The sequence below is a fragment of the Mytilus edulis genome, chromosome 3 (assembly GCF_963676685.1).
Source record: "Mytilus edulis chromosome 3, xbMytEdul2.2, whole genome shotgun sequence".
Classification (NCBI taxonomy): domain Eukaryota; kingdom Metazoa; phylum Mollusca; class Bivalvia; order Mytilida; family Mytilidae; genus Mytilus; species Mytilus edulis.
Window position 1 is genome coordinate 29,452,678 of NC_092346.1, and position 8,410 is coordinate 29,461,087.

Sequence of the window (8,410 nt, forward strand, 5' to 3'; positions counted from 1 at the left end):
TAGTTACAATAAAGATTACATAACTTTTCCATCATAGTTATACATCAAATATTTCGCGATATCAATCGAACAATAATACAAAACCCGACAATAGTTTACGCGCCATAAATGAACAGTCGTGTAATCTGTTATCTCCCCTTATTTCGTTTACTTTTAATATTCAATCAAATATCAAATGAAGAATTGTATTTTCAAAGTTATCTATACGAATAAGTTAATTTCTTTTTATATGTTAAGAATATTTTATACAAATCATTTACCTAAATTTTATCTCAAACTTTGCCTCTTATTTATTTAAACTGTACCACGATTTTACTTGTGAATGTGATTAAAATTACTTTACTAGAAAACATCTTTTAATTCTTTAAACTCTTTTCTGCTAAAATTTATAAGATAAACTATTAAACAAATTTAACATTTTACTAACCTTTAAAAGACAATCCAGTCTGCTAACTACATTTTATTCTGGTTCACAGTCTAGTGAACCGAATAGTTTTGCACGACTTTATATAGCAGACTGGACTTAATTTGACACGTAATATGTTGTTACTTATTACAATAGCTTTCTCTGATCTCTTTTAATAAACAATGGATTTTGTCGGTTAAAGGCAGAATTACTTAATCTTAATTGTTCAAGTCTATTATTTTTAAAAGTATATACAATTATCTTTATGCCTTCGAAGCTGACACATTTATCAATTAGCTGGGGGACATTTTTGAGACAACGTTATCAAATATGCTTAAAAGATTAAACACTTAACATTTATATTTTTAGGAAATTGTTCTATAAACAAGTTAAACTTTCTTTAATTTATTTTATTTACGTTTATTTTTCTGTCATTTAATTTTACAATTAAATGACAAATATTCTCTTTAACTTCTGTGCAATTCTTCAATATTCACCAACGCTTTTCTTGTAATTTATTTATAAATCTTATCTTTAAATATCACGCATTTTTGCATCATTATATTAATGTCAAACTTTATGTACACCAAATTTGTTAGAAAAGCGCAGATGGGATTTTTTTTATTAATCATTATGTTATAATAGACAGATAGGGGAAATTATTTGTGTTCTCGGACCATCAGTCGTAAAAAGAAGACGCTTCCCTCGGAACTGGTCTGTCGTTTTCCGAAGAAACGAACGAACCATACTGAAGCCTCACAACCCAATCATGTCAAACCTGAATTAGATGTAGCCATTTTAGAACTTGATACAAAGTCAAGTACATTGTTCCACGAAGGTCTCCAACTTGAAAATCATGGTACCAATCAAAAAATGTTTGCCTTCAAGAACACCAATAATCAAAAGTCTCTATCAGAAGTAGTTATAATCACCCAATGGTGCCGGATGATCCGTGTGACGATATAATAATCGAATTCGCCTCGGCTCCAGCAAATAGAGGTGCACCAGTTGTGCATGTGTCAGACCAAAACAAAGTCAGTCTTTTTGGAATAGTTATTGGACAACGTTATAGGAAAGGAATAAAAGAAAAAGGGAAGACTATTATAAGAAGCATAGCTAGTGTTTATGAGTCAATTGATCCGATAATTCCAGGTGATATCCGAAAGGAAATATTTAGCAGTAGTCCTCACTTCAAATGCCACGAAAGATTAATGGAAAAGATTGAAAATTACATTCAGATGCAAAACGAAAAAGATAGCATTGACAGTGATTCCAGCCAAGACGATTGGTAGATAGCATTAACATGCAATGCAACTAGTTAGTAGTGACTGATTTAATGACAAAATGTCTAATCGCGGGAGAAGAACGTATAGCTTGTTTTCGGAAGGAACCTTGTGAGAAACTTGATTTTAAATTCTTGCTGAGTCATTTCATAAAATAAAAGCATCCGCCACATAATCAAAACACTATTTATCGTGGAAATATCCCAGTCCTTAATTTTTAAAAAGAAGATGTGGTATAATTTTCTATGAGACAACTCTCCACAAGAGACCAAATATGACAGAAATAGATTTGAAAAGGATAATTCGTATCTGCTTTTCCCCTAACTGATTTTTTCAATTTACGAATTTTAGCAATGATCAGTTATCAAAATTACATCTTCTATGAATTTAAAAAAAAAACAATTTGCTGTCCAGCAAAACAGCCAACCCGGATCTTTCGTCAAATCAAAATTGATCTCGATAATGCATTCAATTCAATATTCAAATTTGAAAAGCAATGTTTCAACGGATTTCCTTCAAGAAATTAATCAGAAATAGCTCTTACCAACGTGATACCCGCCTGCCTTCTCGTCACACAGCCAATGAGTGATAACCGTATTTTCTTTAAGAAAACCATGTGAAAATGTTTTGTTTCATCGTGGCTATGCGACTTTTTGACAAATAGTTTTTATAAATCGGTGCATGACTATTTCTCCTGAATTTGTTACACTCAGTCACGGGATTAAATCCCGAAAATGTTTGCTTAAGGAAATAAGCAATAATTATTGCGTATGTCTATTTGCGTATAACGCATAACATTCGAATTTCATCTGGACAAGGGGGAGGGTAACAAGAAAACTTTTGTCATTCAAACCCCTATCAATATATACTAGTTTTATGAAAAGGCGTTAACCCCCTATCAATATATATTAGTTTTATGAAAAGCTATTTATTTTGAAACTAAGTAGCAAACTTCCTTAAGGTGGAAATGATTTTTGAAAGTAAAGTTATTAATTCACTGCCTGAAAAACGATTGTTTGATTGATTGGGGTTTAACGCCTTTTTTAAGCACTAAAATTATGTTTTTCGTAACGGTAAGTTTTTATGTGTGTAGAAAGCCTGAAGTGTCCATGCGAACCATGCAACAACCTTCGGTAGAAAAACGGACAAGGCTAGTCAAATAAGATTGGGTTCGATCACACATGCCGTGTGTGGGATTTGAACCCACAACCTTAGTGTTGACTGGATAGTGTTACAGCTGTTCCACTCGGCCACCGAGCCACAGATGCCACTGAATAATGACGCCAAGTACTAGTAGCCTTCAATTTATTAAGAAAGCAGAAAGAAGAAGATCACCATACATATTCACATTTATTCCTGAATGTTATAAGGAATGCACTTCAGTTGACGGGGTATGTAGGTTCTGGGTCAGTGTTTGAAAGTAGTGAAGGACGCCAAGTGATGAGAAAAGATCACTTGGGGCTAGGTGAGCTAAAAAAGATTCCATTATCCTTACGTCATATGAAGTATTATCGTTCCAGCTTAAATGAACCAACTTGACACACATATTTATCATAATTTACCAATCGAAGTTTAAATACACTGTGTGTGTGTGTGGGGGGGGGGGGGGGGGTAAGGATAGTATATGTTTATATTAAATATTAGATATGAGTTGATTACTAGTACATCAGATTATTTAGTAATGAATAATCATTTTATATTTTCTTTTGTGTTATATGTGATTAGGTTTGATAAAACAGGAAAAGTGTCCTCTCAAATTTTCCAGATGCAGTAACACTTAATTACGTCTATTCTTCTGTCATCAAACTGATATCTTATCACTGCTTTTGTATGCCAATATATGAAACCCTGTATTTTCTTGACTTTTCTTGGTTAATTGTCAAAATCTTAACTTTTTGCATCAAATACCATTATACTGACAACGCTGCGTGAACAAAACAAACGTAATATGTAAAAATGTCAAACTTAGGGGTACAGCAGTCAACTTAATCACTATAAAAAGACACAAAAAGGCATATATAGACAAATCACATTTGCAAAAATGAAATACATAAGTACAAATATTATCATAGTGCAATAACGCAATGATCAGAAGTATAATTACAGAGTCACGTCAAAGAGATATCACCAAAAACAGACTAAACATAGAAAGTAATTTTCATAAAGACAAACAAAAGAATACTTTATCACGTTATTAAAATGATAAACAACGTCAATACCTAGAATCTATACTTCAAGAACATCTTGCAATATTTGTGAAGTTGATACTATGGTAATTTTTTGTATTCTTGCGTTTCATTTTTGCTTATTTGCTTTGTTTTATGTCTGTTTTGTATTTCTAAATCTTTGCATCGGTAATTTAATTACAGTTTTTGTAAGAGTTCTTTAACTTATAATTTCTTATTCCGTAATTGGAATCATTGTTAAATGTAATCACTTTTGGTCCTTTTAATTTTTCCTATACATCTATTTATATATTCATGTTTCCTGTTAGGGTGAATGTTGGCGCCTGTTAAGACGTTTAAATCCACTGCATTTGTATGCACCTATCTCAAGACACGAGCCTGTTGATCAGTGATTGTCGTTTGTTGGTGTGGTTCACTCTTCTTTTTGTTGTGATTCAGAACAGAACTAGCTTGTTGGATAAAGGGAAGCTACTCTATATTTTTCATTGACCCTTTTACCTAGAATTTGATTTACAAATAACTTTTCAAATTTGCTAGGTTTTTACAGCAACATTTAATTATAAAAATTTAGATACGGATCCAGATTTGTAAAAAGAAGAGCGTACAAAGCTAGACAACTCTTGGAGTAAAACATGTAAAAAGCCGATGTATTAACTACATGTAGTTAACGTAATGAAAACACTAAAAGACTTCAAACATTTATGTATATTACTTAAATCCTGATCAAATGTGTATGATATCACAATCGCATATTTGAATACTAATCACTGTCTTTTCAATATTCATCATTTTCTTGAAATACAGAGTACACAGTCATACATCAGCATGCTCACAACACATATTGTTCATCATAAGGAACATCAATGAACTGAATCAGTATAGAGCCAACAATTAAAAGTTTATATTTACTTAGTCCAGTGCAAAACATATTACACTGAATTCATAAACAAAATTTTCGATTTCCTTTCGGTTCTAGAAGTAAAACACTATTAGGTTTTTTTCATTTGAAGACCATACTTTTTATCTGTGAATTGTTCGTTCAATTTTGTCCACTTGACAGAAGGTACAGAACTTTAATCTTCAGCAATATTTCATCATTTGAAATGTCACCAAGTTCTCCTCTGGTGATACATAAGTTCCCTTTTCCACGACATGATATCCATTTGACACTTAATATTCCTGTGTTGCTACTTCACTTTCGTGAATGTGCTTTATGCATTAATTCCTTCCAAATTTATAATGTTGATGTTCACGAATACAGTTAGTTAGTTTTGTCTTTTTGTATTACTAGAATATCAAAATGTATCTTCATGTCATACTGTTCCCATTACATTCATGTATTGTAAAGCAATTATTAAAATGCTAGCTAGATAGATGAGTTCAATTTTAATTTTGATATTGGTCATTTAAGTCCGCATGACCGCATGACTTTATGAGATATTTTAAAAATGGTTGTTTGTTTTACTGCCTGCCAATAAGGAGTAAAAAGTTTTATTTAATTTAACCATCGGTTGGCTATAATTTTAAGGATTGATTTTAGTTTTACAACACCTTCAGTTGGTCTCGAGATGTTAACAAAGGCTCTTACTCATTTGTCTCGCTTGGTAAAACTTCTTCTTTACCTCCTTTGTGTATATACATGTGTATATTACTAGATTTATTTCACTTAACTGGGCGGGGTTTAAGGAGTTTTCTCATTTTAGACCAGTCCATCTATAGGCAGGAGTTTTTGGATAAACTCATCAATGAAGTGTCCAGTTATTCGTCCCATACCATACACTCACTTCATTTGTATATACGTTTGGTGACACTTACAGGTAATTATAATTCAATATCAATTATAACGGCAATCATCCTTATCACACACATCTTCAAATAGACTGTCCTTATGCAAATTAAAACATAAGCTCCGCCCGATCAGTTGAAATAACATTGGTAATACCTAACCTTTTTTCTAAATATTCGAAAACAAAGATACTCATCAGCTGTAATCAACAAACATAATTGATAAATTAGGATCTACTAAAAAAAACCACTTACAACTCCTTTTATGAATGTGGAAAATATACTGAATTCCGAGGAAAATTTAAAACGGAAAGACCCTTATCAAACGGCAAAAGGAATATAAAACAAATAATGATAGCTGTTTTAGGAAGTTGGGATTATAGTGTCTAGATTATTTGAGGGTTCATAAACGTTAGAATTCTTGTTCAGATCTTATTTCTTTAAAGCGCTGCGATACATAATTGAAAGTATATTATTATTTCTAAAATGAATTTGAAATAACACATTCTGAGGAAAAATAAAACAAATAAAACAAATTGTATGTAACAATTATATATAATTTAAATCAATTAAAATGAACTAATATGATAGCAATCTGTTGCAACAAAAGAACAAAAAAAACATGAATTTATCAAAAAAAACATAGATTGAATAGATGCATGAAAACATTCACAGTTAGGGGCATTGTATAAACAAGTTGTTTTTAGTTTTTTTATAAAATTACTTTTATAAGAAAGAGGGACGAAAGATACCAAAGGGGCAGTCAAACTCATAAATCTAAAACAAACTGACAACGCCATGGCTAAAAATGAAAAAGACAAACAGAAAAACAATAGTACACATGACACAACATAGAAAACTAAAGAATAAACAACACGAACCCCACCAAAAACTAGGGGTGTTTTCGTACGTTTAAAGCACTGCATATTCCACAATACAATTGGTTATACAGAGCAAACTTTAATAAATGATGACACCAGCAGAGACCCTGGCTCTTATTAAATGGAAATACAATTAAAGCAACACAGTTAAAATATGCTAACACGAGTTATTTTAAATTGCAACAGAAGTCTGGATTATGTGTTGTTTGTATTCTTATGATTCTAAGGATGTCTATTATAAAGGTGTGAATTTGTTTCTTGTTGGGAACAATAAGTTCGCATTTTCTTATAATAAAACATAAGGTTAGAATGTACCATTTGTCTTGTGTCTCGAAACCATAATAGATAAGAAATATGACAAAGGAGGCAAACATGTTAAAATCCAAGATATATTGGCCGTTGTTATCTAATAGTTCGTTTTTATGAATGTTGCATGGGCGTTTGTTTTTGTTGCTTTTCAGTGTTTCTGTTATTACGTTGTTTCCTTCTTATAGTTGACGTGTTTCCTTCATTTTTTTGTAAATCGGATTTGTTTTCTCTCAATCGATTTATGACTTTTGAACACCGGTATAATACTGGTGCCTTTGTCTACCAGTGTCGTCTTTCAAGTAATAGAAGGGCAATGTCTATACTTGAAGATGTTTGATATTTTTTCCGCTTTTGCCTTTAAAAACTATAATAGTAAGGTACAAATTTGAATGCCAAATTGTTTTAGAAATTCGAGATCTACAAAACAATAATATGACTGAATCAATCAACTGACTTCTTATTGTAATTATTGTTCTTTAATAAAAAAAAAATTACCTGGTTTAGTTTATCTTGAAAAGTATAATATACAGATAGTCACAGTAAATAATAACGTTGATCGATAACACAAAATCTACAGCAAGCTAGAGTAACATAAACCAACTGCCTAAATCGAGTAACTTTCATCGAATGATGTTCATATTTGAAAAAAATGTAAAGTAAAAAAATGAAATAAGCAAGTTGAGATCTAGAAATAATTTCATTGTTCTTTGGTATAAGGATGGCTACATAAAGAGACAAGGGGAATTCAAATCTAAAATATAATGACATCTCCCCCTCGATATAATTTGCATACCTTCAGATAAAATATATATTTCAAAAGGACAGCAATAATTGATGACTTAAAAAAGTGATGCACAAAAGGTGAAAATCAATTTCAATTTGCAAGACTCAGAATTCAACCAGTCAATATACTGGATTTGTAGTTTTGAGTAGTGGTAGGATCTAAAAGTAAACTCTTGTTCTATTATGTAAAAGGAATGTGAAATTTATTATTTGATAAAATCTGATATCATCAATAACAATTTGATACTTGTATGCCAGTATGGAAGCGTGTTCGATTATTGTATTCTAAATAATTGAATATTTTTTTCACCTTTAAAGTTTAAGGCGCATGTGTGTTTTTAAGATTGGGAAGACATGTTGAATTTTGAAATCTATTGACAAAGAAAATACCAAATAAAGCAAAGTCATGTTGTTTGTTTGGTACTACTGTCTTTTCTACGAAAAATGAGGACACTATGATTTTTTAGGTATCAACCAACTAACTTCAAGAAGAGGGGTGGTTTTTAGTCTGAGTCAGAAATTCTTTAAAGGATCAATTCTATTTAGTTTTTCAAAGCAATCACTTAAATGTTTTTTTTCAATATTTAACTCTATATGAAATGGGGATCAGATTTTGTTTTGTCATCTGCATGTCAACAATATTTTTTTCATCAAATTGGGGATCAAAATATAATTTTAAACAAAAAAAAATCCCCAACTCCCTCAAGTCATCATGGCCATTCCCTTATCAATGGAGGCGGCCATTTGTTCTGATGACCCATTTCAACTTTGATTAAC

At 31.3% G+C, this 8,410-nt stretch overlaps 1 long non-coding RNA gene across 1 annotated transcript in view; it reads right to left on the reverse strand.

Moving 5' to 3' along the window:
* Window positions 1–8,410, reverse strand: part of LOC139516205 (uncharacterized) — a 61,295-nt gene that overhangs the window by 19,579 nt on the left and 33,306 nt on the right. The window lies entirely within an intron of this gene.